Source organism: Oryx dammah, unplaced genomic scaffold, assembly GCF_014754425.2.
Source record: "Oryx dammah isolate SB20612 unplaced genomic scaffold, SCBI_Odam_1.1 HiC_scaffold_17, whole genome shotgun sequence".
NCBI lineage: Eukaryota > Metazoa > Chordata > Mammalia > Artiodactyla > Bovidae > Oryx > Oryx dammah.
Genome location: NW_024070201.1, coordinates 32,016,878 through 32,041,252, shown reverse-complemented (window position 1 = coordinate 32,041,252; position 24,375 = coordinate 32,016,878). Strand labels below are relative to the sequence as shown.

At 41.1% G+C, this 24,375-nt stretch overlaps 1 long non-coding RNA gene across 3 annotated transcripts; it reads left to right on the top strand.

Moving 5' to 3' along the window:
• Positions 1-1,415: 1,415 nt before the first annotated feature.
• LOC120876381 lies at positions 1,416-23,782 on the top strand. Of its 3 annotated transcripts, XR_005724161.1 has the most exons (4): positions 1,416-11,423; positions 11,863-11,934; positions 12,424-12,534; positions 21,113-23,782. It is a non-coding gene; the product is annotated as an uncharacterized LOC120876381 (long non-coding RNA). The 3 variants fall into 3 exon arrangements; XR_005724160.1 differs by having other exon boundaries at positions 11,863-12,534; positions 21,134-23,782; XR_005724159.1 differs by having other exon boundaries at positions 11,863-12,534.
• The last annotated feature ends 593 nt before the right edge of the window (positions 23,783-24,375 follow it).

Genomic DNA, 24,375 nt, shown 5'->3' with positions numbered 1-24,375 from the left:
AATCTTCCAAATACATTTTCTCCTTCCTTACCTTAGAAGTTTTCTCTCTTTTCCATGCAGTTTAAGATACGGATTTTGAGTCACTACACTCATGGCAGGAGAAGAAAATCATCAGTTAGAGGTTGATCATGTCTATATCACCAGTCGACAAGCCTGAGTTATATAACGTTATAACCCTCAGTTCAGTTCAGTTCAGTTCAGTCGCTCAGTCGTGTCCGACTCTTTGCGACCCCATGAATCGCAGCACGCCAGGCCTCCCTGTCCATCACCAACTCCCCGAATTCACTCAAACTCATGTCCATCGAGTCAGTGATGCCATCCAGCCGTCTCATCCTCTGTCGTCCTCTTCTCCTCCTGCCCCCAATCCCTCCCAGCATCAGGGTCTTTTCCAATGAGTCAACTCTTCGCATGAGGTGGCCAAAGTACTGGAGTTTCAGCTTTATCATCATTCCTTGCAAAGGACACCCAGGGCTGATCTTTAGAATGGACTGGTTGGATCTCCTTGCAGTCCAAGGGCCTCTCAAGAGTCTTCTCCAACACCACAGTTCAAAAGCATCAATTCTTCGGCACTCAGCTTTCTTCATAGTCCAACTCTCACATCCATACATGACCACTGGAAAAACCATAGCCTTGACTAAACAGACCTTTGTTGGCAAAGTAATGTCTCTGCTTTTCAATATGCTATCTAGGTTGGTCATAACTTTTCTTCCAAGGAGTAAGTGTCTTTTAATTTCATGGCTGCAGTCACCATCTGCAGTGATTTTGGAGCCCAAAAAGATAAAGTCTGACACTGTTTCCACTGTTTCCCCATCTATTTGCCACCAAGTGATGGGACCAGATGCCATGATCTTCGTTTTCTGAGTGTTGAGCTTTAAGCCAACTTTTTCACTCTCCTCTTTCACTTTCATCAAGAGGCTCTTTAGTTCCTCTTCACTTTCTGCCATAAGGGTGGTGTCATCTGCATATCTGAGGTTATTGATATTTCTCCCAGCAGTCTTGATTCCAGCTTGTGCTTCTTCCAGCCCAGTGTTTCTCATGATGTACTCTGCATAGAAGTTAAATAAGCAAGGTGACAATATGCAGCCTTGACGTACTCCTTTTCCTATTTGGAACCAGTCTGTTGTTCCATGTCCAGTTCTAACTGTTGCTTCCTGACCTGCATACAGGTTTCTCAAGAGGCAGGTCAGGTGGTCTGGTATTCCCATCTCTTGAAGAATTTTCCCCAGTTTATTGTGATCCACACAGCCAAAGGCTTTGGCATAGTCAATAAAGCAGAAATAGATGTTTTTCTGGAACTCTCTTGCTTTTTCCATGATCCAGCGGATGTTGGCAATTTGATCTCTGGTTCCTCTGCCTTTTCTACAACCAGCTTGAATTTCTGGAAGTTCACAGTTCACATATTGCTGAAGCCTGGCTTGGAGAATTTTGAGCATTACTTTACTAGCGTGTGAAATGAGTACAATTGTGCGGTAGTTTGAGATGAGGTTAAGTTCCTAAAAATGTACAGAATGTAAAGCACCCATTACGTGGCAGGCACAGTTCTAAGCACAGTAGAATCAGAATCAGCATGCATGCAGGTGAACCCCTTGCAGACTTGAGCATATAGACCCAGAAGTCCATAAACTGAACAATCCAGAAGAATGGGGGTAGAAAGTCAGACTATCACGGTGAATCTTCAAAGACCTAAGAATGCTGAAAGAATTTACTCAACCTCCTCTAGTTTGGGAATGCAAGTTGGCCTCAAATTGTAGTTGGGTTGCTCCAAGCTGGCCAGCATTGGAGAGCACCATCCAGCATTCCTGGAGGGCAAAGCATCACACCGCAGGCGACGAGCCTGGCTCCCTAAAACATAGTTCTCTGTGGCCCTCGTGTCATTGCTCACTGCAGCATGGAGAGACTCCTTGAGAGGTGTCAAACATGGCAAATATAAAATCTCAGAGGCAGCAGCTTCTACCCTTAAAATATTCCTCGGCTTCTCCCCAGAGCGCTCCCAATCCTTTGCTCTCTGCTTTCATCTCTGCAGGAATTCTGATACTGTGCTGCACCTCAGTCCCAAAAAACATGTTGGAAAATGTTTCTGTGTTTTAATTTTTCTAATTCCTCATGCACAGCACTTTTGGAACTCATCTATTTTACAAATGCTCAAGTAGACACAATCGTATCTTTTTGGAAGCTCTTCCCAGCTGCTCTGTTGTTAGTTAATAATGGGGGAAACCAAGGTGCCTGGAGCATGATAATACTTTTGTTCATTTGTTTTGTTTTTAATTATTTTTAATAGAAGAATAGTTGCTTTACAATACTGTGTTGGTTCGTGCCATACATCAGCATGAGTCAGCCATAGGTGTCCATGCATCCTCTCCCTCTTGAACCTCCCTCCCACCTCCCACCCCATCTCACCCGTCTATGTTGTCACAGAGCCCTGGCTTGAGTTCCCTGAGTCATACAGAAAACTCTCACTGGCAAACTGTTCTGCATATGGTAGTGTGTGTGCTTCCGTGCTTCTCTGTTTGCCCCACTGTCTCCTTCAGCCCGCTGTGTCCACAAATCTGTTCTCTATATCTGCGTCTCCATTGCCGCCCTGCAAATATGTTCATCGGTACCGTCCTGGAGCATGGTCATTCTTAACGGTACTTTGGATTTACAGCAGACTCAATCTGGATGAACCTGAGGCAGTTCATACATACTACTAGTTCACCTTTCCCCACAACAGCTGGGTTCAGAGATCGAGATTCTCTTCTTGGTGCTCCAAGAATCCTTCTTGGGGAAATATACTTAGCCATGAACAGCCTTGGTTCCCAACTATGAAACAGGAATAAGGATATGAGGATGTTTGCTTCCCTGCTTCCTTGTCCTAACCTTTTAGAAAGTAAACAGATTTAAAAGATCCCAAAAGTCTGAGATTGAAGGAGTTATGTCTTAACTGTATGACCCTTAATGGAACAGTGAGAGAGAATATTAGGAACTTGGCTGGAAACCCTGAAATCTGAACTGTAATTCATTCTCTTCCTTTTTTAATATTCATGTATTTGTTTGGCTGCCCAGGGTCTTAGTTGTGGCATGTGGAATCTTTCAGGTGTGGCATGTAAACTGTTAGTTGCAGCAAGTGGTATCTAGTTCCCTGACCAGGGATTGAACCCAGGCCCCCTGCATTGGGAGTGCACAGTCTTAGCCACTAGACCACCAGGGAAGTCCCTCAGTCTCTTCTGGATAATGGGTCATTGCCCTGGACGGATACCTCTCTCTTTTATATGGAGAAAGTACTGAACAGTACAGTCTATCGATAGAACATTGCAAAGTGCTCAGAGATCCAGAGACGGAGAACACAGTAAAAGGGGCCCAGTCTTCTAAAGAGCATGACTTTGGTCAGCAAAGGTGCCTTTAGGGACCGTAGCATCAATAGGACTAAATGTAAGGTAAGTACAACCTCCAGGCTCTGTAGCAATTTCAAAAAATAAGCACACTCGAGACTGAGTCCCGAGACTGTACCATTGCACGTCATCTCTGGACTCTCAACCTAGTAGCCTTAATCTTCCCAGATCTCAGTGGGTAGAGATACCTCCCTGCTTGCCAGCCTAAACCTAATGATTGAATACCAGGGACCTAGACTGAAATAAAACTTGGCTCTTAGATGAAGCACAGCAGCCAAGAGTAATGATCTTTATAATATCAGGTTCAATTCTCTTAGTACACAGGCAATAGGGATCTCGCCTTTTAGAAGGGCCTGGATCCTCATCCTCTTCCTCTCCCTTTCTCTCTCAGTTTACCCACTATTATATAGGAATGAAAGATTTTTTCTTTTACTTTCTTGGACCCAAAAGGCCAGTGAAACCTACTTCCTCAAATTGGTAGAATTAGGCACTAAGTCAATGGACAGTAGGTTATGTTTCAGAGAACTTCAGAGACCACGAGGGTTGATCAGATAAACCCTAGCTCTTCTGTGGAGTTAAGGCTAGAAACCAGGAAAAGTCCTCTGAAACTCACCCAATGAGGAGGCAACAAGATTATTTTATAGATTCATATCAAATAATATTGGGCTTCCCAGGTGGCTCAGTGATAATAAATCCACCTGCCAACGCAGAAGACGTGGGTTCAATCCCTGGGTCGGGAAGATCCCCTGGAGAAGGAAATGACAACCCCCTCCAGTATTCTTGCTTAGGAAATCCCATGGACAGAGGAGCTTGGTAGGCTATAGTCCATGGCGTCACAAAGAGTTGGACACAACTGAGTGAGCGTGCACCAGACAGTATTATTAAATATATACACTGAAGCAGTATCTTACCATTGATTTCCCCTAATATCCTAAAAGGTTAAAGGAAAGCAAAAAAAAAAAACACCTTTCCAGTGGGCCACATATTCAGTGACATTACTCAGCCTGAGACACCTGGAGCTGATGTGAGTTTGAGGTATAAAATCCACCAGATAACTCCTTTTGAAACCACTTGACATATAGAATCCCTATACCAGACACTGCTCCCTACTGGGTCAAGTTTTCTTTGCTTTTGGACAGGGGCATTGCTAACCAAACGGCACATAACTAAGCTTCCTCTTCCTCATCATCCTAGGAAGAAAAATAGGAGTGCTTTTGTCAATTGATGAGCAACTCTTGCCAACAGAAGTTAGACAGTTCACATCTAAAGCACACAGGTGGACTGTGTTATCCATCTGGTTCTCCCATGAGAGGTGCCACGCACCCCCAAGGGTACATCTTTAGAAATTGTGTTCCAGGTTAATATAGTGGAAATTACTCCAGCTTAGTGAAGATAGTCACATAGTTGTAACCCGACTCGGTGGTGTCTAAGCTCTGAGTGTGCACGGGTGGGTGTCAGAGGACAGACTGAATGCTCTCCTGTGCCCCTTGCCCTCTGTTCAGAGACAGGGATTCCTCAGCTGAAGACCAGCAGAGAAGCTAGCCTCCCTGGGGCACCACTTACACGTACTTAAATATTCTTTCCTTAGGCAAAAAAAGGAAGACATACTATGAAACCCTGGAGACTTTAGGTCCAAGAGTCATGAAGCATTTCTACCTTCTCAGCCTCTCTTTCTGAAATGAGGGCATCTCAGCTGAGTTGCTGATCTCAGATCTGGACTCACCCACACCCTCTAAAGTGTAAGAGATCTCTCTCCCTGTGTGTAGCTCAGAATAGTCCTTCACGACCACATCATTCTGGATGGTTTATCACTTGACGTTACCTCCTAATTCCCAGAGAAGTGAGATTTCAGATGGAATTCATCTGGCTTCCAACAGCACACCTTTGGAACTTTTAGAATAGATGAAATAGATCAATTTGTTCTTTTTTAGAAACACAAACATGGGTATAGAGGGAACCTCTGTCAGAGTATCATCATGGATAAAAAGTGCTATTCACCATTAATTGAATGCTACTTTTATGTGGCATTTTACTAAGCATTATTCCCAAGGCTATTTAGACATGAATCCAGATCTCTCCCAAAGTTAGGATCAAAACTGCATTTACTGGGGGAGAATGGATACATGTGTATGTATGGCTGAGTCCTTTCACTATTCACCTGAAACTATCACAACATTGTTCATCAGCTATACCCCCAATACAAAATAAAAGGGTTTAACAAATTACATTTATGTGAGTGTAAAAGTTCATTTAAAAACTACTTGTTGAGCTCCTGCGACGTGCCAGGTGCTGTGTACTGGGAATACAACTGTGGCCATGTCACAGCCCCATCTTCATTCACCTGTGTCTTTGGAGGTGACGACAGCAGAGTATTTATTTAGGCAGAGCCATTACCACAGCAGTGTCTTCTGTCCTCTGGCTAAGGAGATCACACTGACCAGCACAGGGCCTGACATATAGTCAAGCACTCAATATATGTTATTAGATAAAATGAACTAAATGGAAAAAATGAATAAATGCTAATATAAAGTGTAGAGTATGCCATGCATAATACATAGAAACTACACTAATCTGAGATGATTACCTATACAAAGTGTCATTTATACTGAGCAAGGCAATAAGAGTATACTGATAAAAAGGGAACAATCATACTTATGGAGTTAGACCTGTGTTCAAATCCTAGCAGTGACACTCGTGAGCGGGACAATTCTAACTATTGTCACGCACAAACCTCATCTGTAAAACACTGATGATGGCTTTCAAGGCTGCTCTGAGGATTAAATGAGATATTAGTTATCTATATCCGTCTAGCTCACCGAAGAGCTCCAATAATAGCTTAAAGGAGTCACAGAGAGCATAAGTGTAACAGTACACCAAAAAGCACCCAAGTAGTAAGGTTAACAGCACCAGTATTTTGAGCATCAGAGATCAACAATAAGCTTAAATCATGGTGGAAGCAAGGGAGAGGTGCCGCCTCTCTTAGCCTCCAGCCCACACAAGCGTGGAGGGAGCAGGTGATGTGCAGGGTTTTATCTGCCCCGTCAGGGTCATCCCAGAAGGATTTTGTGTTCAACTTCCAGCTATAGGACCATGTGGCACCTTGCTGTCACTGTTCACAGGATAGTAAATACCCTTCCAGGTAATCAGATGATCTTAGGATACTGTGATGTGTGGAGGCACTTTGTGTGTGTGTGTCACACACACACACATACATAAAAATACAGTTTTAAAGTATAAGTTCTTGTAACAATTAGCTTTTGTTGCTTTTGTCCTAAATATCATAAATATATGAGAATCTCTTCCTCTGTCCCTTCTTCCATGCATATACCTCAGACCTTTTCTTGCTGCATTCATGCAGTTAGATGAGTTAACACACACATACACGCACACCCTGTTCTCTACTGGCTTCATCTGCTTTTAGGTGAGCTATTAAAAAAGTGCCCTGAGATGTACTGGTTTGCTTTCTATGTTAATGTGGGTGGGGAAAGACCAGGTTGATGGAGATGCCAGCAGTGGATTGCAGTTTGAGTTTTCAGTCTGAGACATGAGATAGGACTATAGTTTGATATGGCAAAAAAAAAAAAAAAAATCCAACGAGAGAGTGAGAGAGGTCAAAGAAAGGAGATGGTGGTGGCCAGAGATGAAGAAAAGTTGTAAGACGTAAAAGGATTTGAGACCTAAAAATCTGAGGAGTGGAAAACTAGATGTGCTTAAAATGATGATGCGGGAGAGGGAAAGCACCTATTTGGACCTGTGAAACCATGCCAGGAACTGTAAGCCAGGGGCAGTGGCAGAGGGGAAGGCCAGGTAAGGCAAAGCAGAAATCTGGCTCCCTACAACGCAGCATGGAGCTGGGATACAGAATTTGCTGCAGTGGGAGGTGGGGCCAGTCTGGCACAGTCTGTGGGTTTGAAAGGAGCTGGGCGGGTTGGAGAATGCCAGGCCGCCTTTGTAGTTCTGAGTTCAGAGAGGGGGTGACAAATACTGGGTTTCAGGTCAGAAGCCTGGCTTGGATGGCTTCTGGAGAAATTTTCCCTCTGCTCCCAAACTCTTACAGTGCGCTCATCATACCGCTGGCCTCCAATCAGAGCATGAACACGTGTCCCGGAGGCCGTCCAAGCAGAGATTTCAGCAGTGGTACCTGTTGGCCGACTCATGGGGCCCTTTCCCTTTCCTGTTCCCTGGAGGCGGTAAACTGGGCTGAACACAATATCCTTGTATATTTCCCGTCATCCTCCCAACATGCTTCACCTCTCCCAGACTCCTAGGGTTAATCCCCAAGACAACCTTGCTTTGAAAGAAAAAATGTGGTGAGCCTACTTGAAGATTTGGATCCCAGAGGCCTCTTCTCTGTCCTGCCTCAGCCAGACACGGGGCAAAGAGACGGACGTTTACAGAGAAAGAAGCAGTAAGTTCTTGTTGTTGCTTGTTTTCAATGTTTGATTGCTCTCCAGATTTAGGGTCCTTGAAAGCAATGGGCTTTTCTTTTCTTCTTTTTCTCTCCTCTCTCTCTTTTTTTCTTTCTTCCTCTGCAGAAATTAATAATATCCCCTTCCCATCCTGCGGGTGATTCATTAAAGCAATTGCATTAGAAAGTGCTTCTCTGTTGCTGCTCGTAGCCTGGGTTAAAGATATCTGAAGTTGATCTGTGTGTGCCTGTTCGCAGTACTGTAATATTTGGAAATGTATCTGCATTTGTGAAAATGATTTGTACTGATGATTCTTCCCTAGAAGAAACACTGCATAGCTGGCTGATTGATTGTAATGATGATGAATTTGTCCCAGGACTGGCATGGATGTCTTCTTTGGGGATTTTTGTGCCTATTTGCTGCTCATCAAAGGGAAGCACAGACCGAGTTTGGAATGAGGGTGTGGTCCGCCTGATTCAGCTTCCTTCCCGGCCCATCTCTGACTCCTGCCTCCTGCTCCTCCCCTCCCACCCTGGCTCCTCCGATCCTTCCTGAGACTGCCAGTGAAATGGCATCCACCTTTCTTTTCCCTTACTGCCTGTGTTGTGCTCCGTCAGGTCAGAGACCACTCCCCGTGATCAAACTCATCATGTTTGTGATCTCAGCATATTTTCAATCCAACTGAAATCAACTCCCTTAGCTTCTTCTATCCTGGGATTATTCATCAACATAGTAAGAGCAATAATAATACTGTATTTAGAAGTTCCTTAGCACATTGCATCTCTGAGAGTCTTACAGATGTTACTAATTAATCTTTACAACACCCCATCCAGGAGCGGTAAATATTATTAACCATAATACACACACATGTGCGCATGCACACACACCTGCACATGCACACACACACACACACACATACATATGCTAAGGACAGCAAAATAGTTCACTTATTTATCATGGTTCACTTGATACAGTAACTGTTATTTTTGAGACACCCATCATAGATACAATAATTAGAGATGTGCTTTTGTTAACAAAACCACTACCCACTTCTAGCATACCCTTGGGTACTAAATAATTACCCACTTTGTGTGGTTATCTAGCTCACTAATTACCCACAGAAATTGGGGTCAGGTGTTAACTGCTTGAAATAAGTATCCTCTAAAGACATCGCTGAGTTATATAGAGAAAATGATGTGTTCATAGCAAAACTTTTGGAAGTTACATATTTGTGTATCTTGGTAAACAGAGTGAATACAGACGGGGATAGATTAGCTCAGTGTGTGAAAATCATGCTGAGCCATTGCTGCAAATATACAGAGGTTTTGGAGAAGCTCAGGAAATGTCATTCTCTGTCTACCTTTCCTTCGTGAAGATGATCACAATCATGATTCCCATAATCTGGACTTCATATATGAGGACACTAAGACAATTGATGATTCTCCTTAGGAATGATTCATTTTGGTGTTACAGGGAGGCACCCAGTGAGTCAAAGATTTTTTTTTTGACAGCTCCACCCTTTATGATTATTCTAGCATGTTTCTTTTTCTGCATCAGTGTAGTGCAAACACCCTATTAGCCAAATCTGAAAAAGATTCTAACCCAGTCTCCAATCCTTGCCAGCCATCTCTTTCTCCTTCTCAGTAATGACAAAAAAAAAAAAAAAAAGGAAACCCAGCACTATGATTGTAGGTCTTTCCCTTTTTGCCTTGATTTGTTCTGCTTTCCTCTCTCCTCCTCTCCCTTCTTCCTCTCTCTGCATCTTCTTCTTGTTTGTGCTTTTTCTTCTTTTCCTTGGCATCCATCTGTGCTTCTGCAGGTCTCACAGTCAGAGACAAAGCACAATATCTTGAGTTGAGCACAAAGAAACCACCTTTTAAAAATATCAACTTGGAAGAAACCTGCATCATCAGCTACCTCCCTCCTTTCCTCGGTCTTTACAGAGCCTGGCATTATATTCAACACAGCACTGCCTGTTGTCTGCATGATTCTAGCCACAAAAATTGGGTGAAGGTGGCAACATACCCACTGTGTGTTCAGATAGGTAGAGACCCCAATTTTCAAGGGACACCTGCTTCACAGGATCCTTGGGTAGCTGAGCTTTTAAGATGTGTGCCAGCAAAAATGATAGGAGATGCTCCCTTCGTCAATTCAGCATGTCTTTCATTTTCTTCTTGTGTCACTTTTTTTCTGTCATCTGAATGATTATTTCTCATGATCAAGGGACCGTCAGCTGATCAATGAAGTGTGTATGGATCTGATGGACATTTGAGGAGAAATGCTTCGGGAGTAAGAAAAGATGTCTGCAGTGGAAGCAGAGGGTCAGGATGAGCTACCGTCATTGATACGTTCCCTTGGATTTGGAAATGAACTTAAGTGGTAAATTAGTACACATGACAAACAGAGCCCGTGTAAAGCACAGCCATTGAAAAGAAAGAGATTTTTTAGCATTGTAGTCATCACATGCCTTAATGGAGTGTATACTTTAAATACAGATTTGAATCACTGCTCTTTTATCCCTCTAGATGTCAATTTCAAAGAAGTCCTTGGGCATTGTTGACTTTCTGTCCGTAAAGAAAACCCACCAAGATTCACCAAGTACATCACCTGCAGTCACAGGCATACGTGTTTTAAATACCCAGGGGATGTTGAACAATTAGGCAGAGAACTGCACTGTGGTCTCTTCTCGTCACTGCTCCCCTCCACCTCCCATTTTTTTTCTCTTTTAGAAAATGTGATACCTGGTCTCTGGATCTAGCAGGGATGAGGGGTTTTTTGTTTTGGGGGTTCTTTTTGGTTTTGTTTTTTTGTATCTGTATAATACAATGTCTGGCCTTCCCCCTGACCTGCTGGTGTATTTTCGGTCTCATTAGTAGTCAGAGAGAAGCCCTAGTGCGTCCGGTGCTGGGAGTCAGGTCTGAGACACAGGACAACAGAGAGAGGGAGCGGGCGAGAGGATGTTAGAAGAGAGGCTTGTCTCCAAGATATGGAAGGAAGTGAGAAATGACAGGACTGCAAGCTTTGTATGGAGGAGCCTGGCAGGGAGGGGGGGGGGGCGGGAAGCGGCGAGGAGCGCAAAGTGGGTTCTCAGAAGCCCTAGAAGAGCTAAAGGTGATTAGAAGGGGATATTGATTCCTTATTCTGCCAGCGATTTAAGCAGGCATGCGAGGAATCCGCACCATGGTTGCAAAAGGAGACCCATTGCCTCCTGTAACCAGACACTCGGGCTTTCCAGGAGCCCAGCGAGAGCCGAGAAGAAAGGGGGCAGTGTGGTCTAGGAAAATTCAACTTGTCGCTGATTTGTGCCTGATGCTCGCTGTCCGTCAGCAGCCTCCCTTACAATCTTTTTTTCCTCTCTCTCCCCCCCACTTTTTTTTTCTTGCCTTCTCCTTCTTCACTGAAGCCTAGGGGAGCCAGTAAAGATTAAATGTGCTTTCTCAAAGGCAGCCACTTCATGCTGCTATGTCGAAAGGGCCATTATTATTATTATTATTTTAATAGTAAAAGAAGAAGGGAGAGAGGTTGAGAGAGAGAGAGAGAAGCTAGGTAGGATGATGACGGACTAGCTTTTCCGAGAGGAAAAGGGAAGGGAGAGAAAAAGCGGAGATCCTGAACGGAGGATTGTGCCTGAGGAGAACCTACAGAGGTGAGAAAAAAAAAGTTGTCTTGAAGATTGGGGTGGGGGGCGATGCTGAATAACCCTGTACAGCAGGAAAAGAGACATAATTTAGCTGTCTTGCTGGTATGATTCTATTTTGGAAGGGGTTGGGGGGAGGGACAGCGGTGGGGGGATCCTGGAGCTCTAACGGGTTTTAGTTGCATATGGAAATACATACAAAATACTTAGCATTTTTCCTAAGTGCCCGAGGCCCCCTCCAGTTCCTTCCTATCAGGGGCTGCTTTGTCATTCTCTTTGACTAGCCAGCCATCTACCTGGCTCAGGCTGGAATAAAAGAAGAAAAAGAAAGAAGGACAGGAGAGAAACAAGAAAGAAAAAAAGGGGGAAGAAAAATGTTAAAAGAGCCATCTTCCCACCCACTTCCCCTCCCTTTCGTTTCATTTTTTTTTTTTTTTTTTTTTTGGAGGCGGCACTGGGAGCCGTCCCCGCACAGGAAAGCCCAGTTTCCAGGCAGATGGGGGAAGCGCCGATCTAGCAGGTACAGAACCAGTAGCTGTCTGCGAAGATGGAGGGGAATTATGCTTCGGATTCCTCCGAAATATTGGCAAAAGGCTTCAAAGGATCCGCAGCGGGAGCGGGGCGGGGGAGATGCGCCTCCCTGGCTGGCGCCCACCCCTTCCCACTCCCCTCGACCGAGTGACAGCCTGGTGCTGGCTCGGGGTGGTTTGGCCTTGGCTTCAGCCAAGCAGCTGATGCACAGGAGGCCTGTTCGCAGGACTGGCAAAGTGCACACTAAAGAAAGAAGGAGGAAATTTTGAAAAGCAACCCTGGGGAGGGTTCATTCCTATGAAAACATTAAAAAAAAATTTTTTTTAACTGAATATTCTCAAAATTTGATCAGCCCCAGTCCATCTCTCCACTCCCCCCGATTGCCCCCTACCTCCCCTCGTCAGAGCATAAACTACAGAGTTACAGTCTCCAGATTTGGTGTATCGCTTCCTGCCCCCGCCTCCCCCTCCCCGCCCAGTTCTCGGTCCTCTATTGAAACACCTCGCCCAGGCGAGCGCCCTGCAGCTCACATTTCCCCCCCTGGCTCGATGGTGCTACGGAAGCTGCATCCTGAATCCACTTCCAAAGGGTGAGTTTAAAAAGCTATTCGTATTTATGCTTTCCAAGCCTCCAAATCCTCCTCCTCGGTCTTCTCCTTCTAAAAAACCAATTTGGATGGTTTTGCATGCGGCATGCTCGCCCGGGGGAAAGAGATGCCTCCGATTTTCTTTACCGTCCTTGGTGCTAGTTGTAAATTAAAGCTTTGAAGAGACATTCAAGCCTGACTGTAGACCGTGGTTTGCAAAACATGGGCATTTCTGAGTCTATTCATACTATTTTCCATTTTACTAAGCTCTTTTGCCCAAAGCTCCAAAGAGTTTTCTCTGGTAGACTGGCGATTGTATGTTCAGGTATGTATATGCGCCCACAGACCCTGCGTCTGTGTGCATGTATCTACTCTAAGTGGAATCCAGATTTTGTGGACGAGGGCAACTTAAGAGAGTGAGGGAATATTCTGCCACCTGTTTGTTGTCTTTTAGTCAACAATCTCGAACACAAATTGCTTGTCATTCCTGTTTTGCTTTGTTTTGTCTCAAGAAAGAACAATTTAGCGCGCGCCTCTCAATCCCTGAGACCCTAACTTGTGATGTTTACCGTTTAAATCCACGGGTTAGGCTCTTGGGAGCTGCGAGTCGCGCCCTTGCATCCTGGAAATTTGGTGGAGCTTTTTTTCTTTGAAGCAAAAACAAAAGAAAAGAAAGTTTGTCCGAAGTGCCTGAGTGCATCTCTGAGGTTTTCACTGTTAGGTGGGATCAGGTGATCAGGAAAGTGGCAGCTCCTGGATTTCTGTTAAAGTAGGTACATATTCCGTGATAATAGCGTGCTGGCTGCGATGTGTATGCGTGTATATTATTAATGCCCGAGGCTTGTGGAACTCACCTATCCTGGTCTATTCCTTGAGAGCAACACGCAGTACTATCCGAGCGTAACAAGAACAGCTCAGTACCTGGTGCTTGACCTCAGAACATGTCAGCTGAAGTCCCAGCATGCCCCATGCCTCCAACTTTTCAACTCAACAGTTAATCTTAAAATTGTGCCCAATTAAAATGGGCATGTGGCTAGAGTATATATTCAGTGCCCACACGTGCATCATATATGGCTGGGTAGTGAACACACAGACACGGGTAGGGGTGAACCAATAGTGTGAGCTAAAATAGCAATAAGCTAAAAACTCTACTCTTACTAGACTTGCTAGGATAGAATTTATGGTGTGAACCAGAATTAAATTTGTATTACTTTGTAAGATTTTTAAAAATAAAACAGATATAGCCTCCTTGCTTGGCATTTATTTTAAGAGGTTATACACAATAAGCTTAAAAGTAATAGAGATTGCAAATGTATTTTCTAAACAAATAAAAGAAAAATAATAGGAGATATATATTTTTAAACATAAAAGGAAACCGCACACAGAATTATTGTATCCTATAGAAGTTGTCAATGCCTATTCTTTATTTAAAAATTGGGGAAAAAAAATGATCAGGATTTTAAAAAATTGATCCAACAAAGTTATTTATAACACCACGTTATACAGTTCAAATAATCTCTCAAGGTAATTGTTAGCATTACCCAGTTTGCAGTTTTTAACTTTTCATACCATAATAATCTCAGTGATTTAGATCTGTCTCATGGTTAGAGAAACAGTAACTTACCTTTCCTTTGTTATGAAAAATTCCAATATACAATTTCCTTTAAACCATTTTAGTATTCTTGGGGCAACATTTGTCTTCTATTTTTGGAAAATACCTAAATCAACCCTGGCTTCAAATGCGTTCTTCTTTTGAAGACTTTATTTCAGTTATAACCTCAATTTATACATGTTGTCGAAGGTTAAGGAAACTGTTCTTTTTCTGCTTCTCTTTTTTTTAAGGGTTTATTGCCATTTTAGTAACTGACTCCAAATCGCAGTCAAGAAACCATTTTGTATCGGAAAACCAAATTGAGAAAATGAATTGTGCAACAATAGCATTGTGCCTTCTGTTGAAACCTTCTAGTAGTTATGATGTTTAAATATTACTTTCCAGCCTTTGATGGCCTGAATATATTTTGAAGAAAAGAGCTATTTGAGTTTCAAGTGATCTTTTGGTTTTTATACAATAGATTAATGCTTTTCCCCCGTCTTAGCTGATATGTATGCATAGGCATTTGGAAATTATGGAAGGACATGTATTTAACTTACGGATATATATTACCACTTGATTCATATCAAGTATTTGCCTAATATTTGGTACTTTTGGAAGTCAAAATATATCTACATCTTATTCTATGAAAATATATGCGGGGATCAATAAAAGCACACTAGATGTGATTCTTCTATGATTTTTAAATGATAATAGCATAGTAATTTAATACAAGTGATACAAGGCACTCTTTCAGTTTTTTACATGTTTTCAAGTGGGTTGTTCATGTCCTGAGGTTGCTATCATACGATTGATCACACAGGCAATCAGGAGTGCATAACGACACACGAGATTTTATATTTCAGCAGGGAACTGCTTCAGTGTAAGGGCAGGTTTCTCAACACCCCTTCTTCCTCACGGAGCCCATCAGTGAAGTTCAGTGAAATGAATAACATAATTGGTGGTTGGTTCAATCACTACCAGTCTAGACTAGCCCAGACGCATCAATTAGAGGGGGCTGTCTTTTAAAGGGAGAGTGCCACCGAAACAAGCAGGGCATTATTGATACTGATCTTTAAAAGTGCAAATCCAGCTTGGCAGATAAAAAAAAAAAATAAGGCGGAGAAATGGAGGAGGGTGCGTTGTGGGAAGAAAAGAGAAAGAAGTGAACTGGAGCTTTCGGGACACAGGACAGGAAGCTTGAGAGAAAAGCAGGGAATAATGAGTGAAAGGCAATGCAGCACTTCCTTGCAACACACAGTTACAATTCAGTTCACAGGGCACACTGGTTCACCGTATTTTTAACTAGATTCCCCCCTCCTTTTTTTTTTATTCCTTTTTTGCCCCTCTTTCCAAAGTGCCAGCTTAAAACCAATGCAGTTGGAAATTTAACAGCTCTAGGAAGCTCTAGTGAGAATAAAGCCAAGAAAGACGAACCAGCCAAAACTCTTTTTGCAGCACTTTTCCCCAAAAGAAAAACATGGAAGATGTTTATTTTTTGAGTCTCTTATTCAACCTTTTTTAAAAAGAAAAAAATCAAGTGTTCAAGTGAACAGGACTCATTTAAATCCAGCACCTGGGAACTAATTTTATGGGCAAGACACCTTTAGGTAAACAGCTCATAGTTTTCTGTTGAATATAGTAAAATTGTGAAGAATGTAACAAAAGGCTCTGCTAATTTGGTTGGTTTTTTTCTTTCTTCTTCTTCTTTTTTTTTTTGGATGGATAAAAGACAGATGATTTAGAAAGCATTAAGAACACATCAAGCCCCAGGGAAAGAAAATGTTTGATTGGTATTAATTAAAACACTGCTAATATATTCTAATAAAATCAAATTTAACATTCTAAACTAATCCGCTTGGTATGTCAAAGGGAAAGAAAAGTATTGTTTTATTTGCATCTCTGCAATCCAAATGCATTTGCTCATTCAGCAGAATTAATTTTTATCACCAGCCTGTTTAATCTCCTCACAGATTTAGCCAAACTTATTCTTTCAAACTAAAAAGGATCAAAGTAGGGAATCCATAAAGGTACTGGGAAGACTAGTGACTATATTTAGTACTGGCTTTATATTACGATGTGTTTTTTCGTCTTCATTCGCTTTAATGGGGTTTGGAGGAAAACAGTGGGTCTGCAGCAAGAATGATGAATGGTTAATTTTTGCTTTCTCTCCTACCTACTGGGTTGTTTAGGAGTTCCAGTTGCCAAATTATATGAGTAGCATTTATTTACAGGAATGATGTTGTTCTATTGATTAATATCTCATGTATTTCTAACTTCCGTATCTTATTTATTACAAATTCTTAATGGAAAAAAAAAAGACTCTTAAACCAGAGACCAATTGCCTTTTCTCAAGAAAGTGAAGAGGTGAATGTAAAATTTTCTTCACTAAGAACTGAGTTCTTTGTTTCCTTTTTTAAGTCAAAAATTCTATAGAAAAAGTCGTACTTTCATAAAACGGAGAGTTTTACGTTCTTTATTGTTAAACTCTCACAATGGGTAAAATTGTCCCAAAATGACATCATACCCAAAATGTTTCTCCTCTCATTAGTCTCCCGTGACTGTGATATCATATGTAAATATGTGCCTCACACACAAAATGAATGGGCCATAAATATCGAGTACCACATTTGTATATTTCAAAAACGAGGAATCCTGCACACTCTCCAGGAGATGTAAAACCACTGACTCAACCACTGACGATACTGCCTCTTGCTCCATTGCCTTTTTCAGTTCTTGGAGGTAAAAGAGCAGTCGCAGTTCGGTTTCACTTGTATTGTTCTATAATCCAGGCAATAAATGCTAATTAGTAATGCTCAAGGATCCGACCATTCAGAGTAATTATCATAATTTACTTCTTCCTTGTTAAAGACATTCCTTGCTGATTAAAAAAAAAAATTAAATCATGATTTTACCATTGCATTGCAGTGGAAATACACTGGAGAGGTGTTCAAGGTATAGGAATATCACTCTGGCTGCATTTGAAGTCACCGACATGTGCCTCTTAGGTTATTCCAAATGGAATTGCAACTAGATTTTGTAAAAGAAATTCATGTAAATGCACAAAGTTTTGCATGTGCACCAGGAATGTATGATTGTATTTTACAAACCCCAAGGCTCCTCCTTCCCCGCCCACCCCCTTTTCTAAAACCACTTACTGAGCAGAACAAAGGAAGCTGCTAACTATAGAGGCATCATTAAGTATGAACAGCAACAGCGTGATAAAGTATGTGATATGACAACATATTTCATTGCACAAAAGTGCAGATAATTAAATAATTCAATAGTAACCCTGGCTAATTAGGAGAAAGATCTTTAAGGAGGAATCAAGAAAATGGATCCAATCAACTTGAATAATATGCTCCATTATCCAAGATCACAAATATATATTTGGTTATTTGCTGATTGATTGATTGATACAGAAAGATGAGGACAAAAGCCTATTCTTCAAAACGGAACTTTGATCTGATGTCCTCTTTAGGACAAATTAGCCATATGTTTTAACAGAGCAGAATTGAATCCAGGGCTCTGTTTTCAGTCCAAGGTGTAATCTGCCATTCACCTGCACACTTATTTTAACAATTGAAAAGCTTTTCATATCATTGCCTCCAAATGGGTATGTAGCCTTCACCACATTTTCTAATGAGGCTCTTGTTTAAGTTTGTTTCTTATTTCTTGAAGTGAATCAGGATCCTCTAAGGAACAGAATAAATAACCATGCGAACATTATCACTGGACCCTACCCCCTTGCTTTTTCCATTAAGGTAACATTCCCAATGTTCATTGTTTGTTGGTCCTTTAAGGAAGAGCTTCAGCTTTTACATGAGGGTTGAAAGCACATTAGAGAAATAATTCCCTTTGGATACTATACAGAAGGAGCCACCTGCAAAATGTTGATGCTGTTATTGAAATCTCAAGTGGAATCAGCTTTCAAAAAATTAGATATTAGATACATCCGATATAATTTGCAATGTGTAATTATACTAATGTGCATATAGTTGTGTGTTGCTTTACATGTTGCCTACTTGAGATTTTTTTTTCCTCTTGGGCATTTCTCCTCATTTGAAATGATTCCTGAGTAGAATGTTTTTAAAGTCAGCTTTTATTTTTTAAATTCCTTATTAATTAATAAAAGAAGCAAAGAACTCCATGTTCTCACGTAAGAATGAATGTGTCTGACCTAGATGTTGGAAATTAACCGTCACTAAGAGGGTGATTGTTGTACATACTTACATTATTTATAAAATATTTGCTGCTCTTTACTGATTTAGTCTTCATCTTGACTTTGGACAACTTGAAGTAATGGAGAATATTAGAATCGTAAATCTTATTCATAAGAAATCCATTTCCTTTATTAGAATAATGAGATAAAATGCCAGGGAAATGGCCTTAGGCAGAGATAGTAATTTTAATTTAATCAAAGTAATCAAAATCATAACAAAAACAACTTCTTTTCTGTTTTTCCTCCACTTTGGGTGGCACATGATGAATAATTGAAACTCTGGCTCTAGTCATTTATGCAATAACACCACCTTCCTTTATGGTATCTCGATATGGTATCTCCTGAACTGGAGACGCCATCACACCAAGGTGTTGACCCCTGAAGATCTAGCTGTTAAGGGAAAACCCAGGCAGAGCAACAGCAAGTTGACTGCTCAGCCTGGTGCTTGCTATGTGCTTAGTAGGTGTAGATGCTCCTGAGGCAAATTTGGAGAACTGTCACCATCAGATCACAGAGGGACCCCGAGGAAGGCAATGCAAGGGTCCCCATTTATGCTTATATGTTCAGGAGACAAAAACGGTTCCAAGGGAGGCTCATGTTGAGATGATACAAGATATTACTCATTCCAGTTAAGTAGTCACAGGTCCCAAAGAAAGCTGATTTGTTAAACCTTTGACTCATACTAGGCACCTAGAATACGGTGCTTTGCATATTTATACTGTTTATTCCTCAAAATTCATTTTGATGATGGGGTCACACTGTAGAAGAGACATTATGCATGGGCTACATCTGTGCAACACCAAAGCAATACATTGATTTAGTTTTCATCTGATCATGTACACAAGGGCTTTGCATTAGCTACCTAAAGGAGTTTCTCAAAAATTGTGTGAAACGTCCTTCCTTGCTACAATAGCATTTTTGTTGATTCACAAATGTATCGTACACATGTATCAAAACCTTAACACTCCATCCTCCCATTCTGTGTTCACAAAATAATCAGTTCTAAAATCTATGTTTATTTAGTCACTCATCCGGGATCATTCATTGCATGTTTCATCAGAACAGAAAAATACCTATTAATAATATTTTAACACTAGGTTGTTTTACAGGTTTTCAGAAATATATGTATACTATACCTGTTAGGTATTAGGAATAGTATTAGGTATAGTATTTTCTAGGTATACTATACCTAGGAAAAGAACCAACATTTTCAGTGTATCCAAAGGGTTTAGTGCTGAAAGAGAAATGTTTCGGAGTAAATCCCTTTTGGTGTACCTAATTCATTATGCATCTTCATTGTGCTAACATAATGAAGAGGTTGACAATAAAGGCTTTAGTTAATTTAAAATCCACCTGCAAAGTATATTTCATTCATAAAAACTTTTGTAGAATAAAAGAAACATGAATACAGCTCTTCCCAAATATCCTTGTCTGTAAAATGAGTGTGTTGGATTAGTTGGTCTCTAAAGTCTTTTCCAGCAGAGAATTTTGGTTAGCGATTCTTACAGAGGTGTAAGAACAACTTCAGGACATTTGTACCAACAGCTGCCCTTTAAAGTTATATTTGATCCCACCTCCAGGTGCTGTATTTACTAACATATTTTGCCTTGATGCTAAAACAGTAAAGACTGAAGTTCATTTTCAGGAAGGGCAGGGATGGAAAAGAGGAACAGCCGAAGAACGAAAAAAGCTACCCAGTGGGAGAAGGAAATTCTTGATCTGAGACCTAAGCCCATTTCCTTCAACATTAACATAGAAGAAACCCAGACAAGCACCTGCCTTTCTATTTTAAGGCCAGAAGGACTATTCTTTAGTCTTTCTGCCTTCATTAATTGCTTCTAGTATCCTTTGGTTTGTTTTTATTTTTTCCCATTAGGTTGACATCTTCGAGATTCATATATTCCCCTTTTCACTTGATGCATTTGAATCATGTTAATATCCCCTTCAAAAGCCTACAGTAGTTATATTAACATGCCACCCTTCCCCAATTAAACCTTAACACATTCAAAGCCTCCTGAAAATTGCCCCACCCACGTTTTCAAGCCACTCGGAATGTATAACCTCTTCTCGAATTAAGCGAGCTTGCTCTTATCAGGTCTATGAATATTCTCTCACCCAAGCTTTTCTTCTCTGTGCACTCTGCCTCTCACCTCTTGTACGTTTCAGAAATCTTTCTTTTCTTTCTCGCTCTCTCTTCCTCCCTTCTTCATTCTTTCTCTGCCTTTCCCTTCCTCCCTCCCTGTCTGCCTTTTGTGGTTCCTTTCATTCTTTCTTTCAGTGGGTACCATGTGTCTTGCTCTGAGCTAGGCACTAGAAATACAAAGACACACACAGGGAATTAACATTGACTCCGAGCCGTTCCCTGTTCACTCCTGCATTGCAAACCACTGCTGTACCCACACTTATTTTATTTTGCATTTAGTCTTTAGATTTAGTTGAATGTGTCCTTAATGTCCTGTGTTCTTTTGTTGCTCTCCTCCGTGTCCTATTTCAGTAAGTTGCCTGTTGGATAAAACCTGAAGCTTTTCTTACGGAGCAGTTTCTCCCCGGGCAAGGAGCACGGCGCTCTCTCACACACTCCCAAACAATGCTGTTGCTTGACTGATTCCCAAACAAGGTGAACAGTGAGAAAGCTCCATTTTTCTCGTGATGCAGCATCTCACTCATAGTTGGAAATAGCCTGGCCCCCAAAGTATCGTAACATTCCTTTATTTGTATCAAAGAGTCAATGTGATAACCTTCTGTGACGTGTTCTGTTATTTTTTTAGTCGTCTCCATGTTCCTTTCAGCTGGTCCTATAGTCCCCCTTCCTCAGGAATGTCTTCCCAGGGAAACAACACAGACTGCAGAAACCCTGTCTTGACGGATGCTAAAGCCAGCTGCCAAGTGGAAACAAAGAGCACCATCATCACCTGAAGACATCTCTCCTGCCAGTCGACACACCCACATCTGCAGTTTCAGCCAGTAGCATCTCAGAGCAAGAGGCAAGCTTTTCAAGAAACAGAAACCCTTAAGAAAGCTATCTAGATTTCGAATGAGCAAGGACTTTCCCTTCCTCGTGTGTATTCCTCTGTCTGTATTTAAACTCTGTGTGACATTCATTTTTTTAAAAACTTTTTTTTCCAGTATGACTGTGCTTATTAATACGCTAATTTTTAAAATAGAAAATTGTTCATGCCAGAGGTCGATTGCATGTTAGCCACACACAGAGTTTGACCTTAAAAGAATGACTTAAAGAATATTGAGTTCTTTTGCAATCACAGAATAGTAGGAGGCAATACAAAGGATAAAGTGATGGTGGGAACTCAGAATGTGTCATCGAAATACAGTACCCACTGACACCAAACAACCAACCTTTTTATCAGGCAAGCTAGGTTCTGTGAGACATAGTCACTGCCTCTAAGGAGTTTAAACCTAAACAGAAGCATGTAAACTTTTGAAAAGAGAAGTAACAGATCAAGTCAATTTATAAGAGCAAAATGAAAGACAGAAGCAAGGAGCTCAGAGGAAGTCTGCTTAGGCGGGGCAAACTGGTCTGTCTAGGGAAGAAAGTTCCCAAAGGAAGGAAATACAAGGTGAATTTTAAAGGATGTTAAAGATTTAGATAAATGGGAAGGAAGAAGAAAATAGAATCCTTTCTATAGTGGCAATATTGTGAGCAAAGTCAGAGAGGAAGGCATCCACCTGGTGATTTCAGGAAATTAGGAATGTACCGGTCCAGTTGACTAAATCCCAGTCTTCCACTGCCAATCTATATGTACATATATGGTAAAGACTTTACACACATACTTCCCCTTACCCACCTCAGGTGTAGACCAGAATTATAATCATATTTCTTCCATTAAAATAAGTGAGCATGATTGATGATAGTATGAGGATCTGTGATTTTTCTGTTAGCCTAATAACAGTGGATATTTATTGAATTCTCCCTACATGTTAAGCATTTTATATAGTAATTCCCTTAAGCTTCACAACAACCCTGCAAAACAGATATTATTTTGTATTTCCATTTTACATAAAGAAACCTGAGGTTTAAGTAACTTGCCAGACTGCCACATACAGGGTTCACAATCAGGACCGTGATTCAAAGCTCATGATCTAAGGCAATAAGCCACAGTGTTGCAACCAGCTTTGTAATTTTGCCACTTCTGTATTCCGTGATATTTTTCTATGGTAGATACATAGCTATTTTCTTTAATTATCTTCTCAAAATTTTCAGTTTTCTGGTTGAACTAGCTTGGTGGAATGTATTTTCATGACAGAAATGGAAGCTACTGGGGAACAGAGTTTATCAGCATTTTAAGCTTTTTTTGGACCAGACTCTGAGGAGACTGTTAGCTTTGGTCAGCATGAAATCTCAACTTCTTGAGAACAAAAATAGGGGGTGGGGAGAGTTTAAAGGTCATCTATTGCAATGTTCTTTCCTACAGATGTGATAAACCTGTAAAGATAGAATGACTTAGAGAAGATCGCTCATTTGAGTATAACAGAAGTAGATCCAGAAACCATGCCCTCAGAGGCTCTTGAACTACACCACCCTGCCTAAATGAAGCATGAGCTTGAATTTCACCAATGGAAACATTCTGTCTGGGTGATCAAGGAGCGCCATACCAAGTACATTGCTTCACTTTTGGCTGCCTCTTTGGCTTTTCACTTCAATGTGAAAAATAGATAGTTATGAACTGACATCTTTAGTTTCAAAAACTGTCAATGGTCCAGCCGCAAAGAACACACAGTAGCCCAAGTTATGTGTACAATGTCTTCAATGATATTAAGTTACTTGACATTCTTCCTTCACCTAAACCAATCAGATCTTCCAATGAGCATTTTCTTAACCAATTTTATGCACAGTATATATTCATAAGAGTTTCTGCATGAATGTTTAAACGTGTCTGTTTTGATAGTCTTTATGGTTTTTGAAAATATCAATGGTTATTTGCTATTTTAATTGTCAGTTATCCATATAACTAACCCAAGAATACTTCAGCCATAAAAAACTAGAATTAAAGAAATCTTCGTCTTCTATACTAGCCCCTTTGCCTTTAGTTGGCATTTAGTAATAATTAATAAAGTGGTCTACTGGAGAATACAGAGGTTCAAAACGCAATTTTGTCTTGAAGGAGTCAGTTGAACTGTGTCTACTTGAGAGCAAGCATCTGGATGTTTGGAAGGACCTGAATATTTGACTGTTGTAAATTTCCATTCAGCTATCTGGGTTTGTCACACTTAGACGTCCTGGTGGCTAGGTCATCCTGTTTTCAAAATGATGATTGTTGGCCATCTCTCACACAGTGCTCATTAAGTGAGTTCATAAATAAACAGGTTGTTTTCTTTTTTAAGCATAGCCAAGCACAAAATGTGACTCTGTTGACATTTTATAAGACTTTGTCATATGTCCCCTGAACCCCCAATAAAAGCAATGTTGCATCAACTGTGAACTTGTGTCGATTTCTTGGAAGAGTATGCTCTCACAATTTGGGTATTTTCTCTAGTATATATCAAAGCTAGTTTCAGGTTCTATGAGGAGCAAATAATCTGATATGATGGGAAATTTTCAATTTAGAAGCAATTCCTAAATGATCCCACATTGCCCTTAATAGACAGCACAGTCATCTACTCATAAGTCAGAAACCAAAGTGTGATCCTTGTCTTTTTCTCTTCCCACCTGCCATGGCCAATCAGGTGAATCTCTGGTTTTTCTGTCTTTCCGTTTTTAAATGTGTCTCCACCCTCCAGCTGTTTAACACAACCGTCATATCACCTGGACTACTGTCTCATACCTCCAGTTTCTCCCTTTCACGCTGCCAAATAGCACCCAGGGAAATCCATCTAAACCAGATATGATCATATTGTTCCACAGTTTCAAACTTTTCACTGGCTTCCCATTGCCCTTTAACTATCGTTACATCTAAGCCCTTCCTAGCCCGGTTCCTGACCCCAACATTCTTCTCTGGACTCCGCAAGTCCCACTGCTTTTGTAGGTCCTTGCCATACATCTTTGCCATTTCTTAATGTCCTTGTTCTCTTCTGG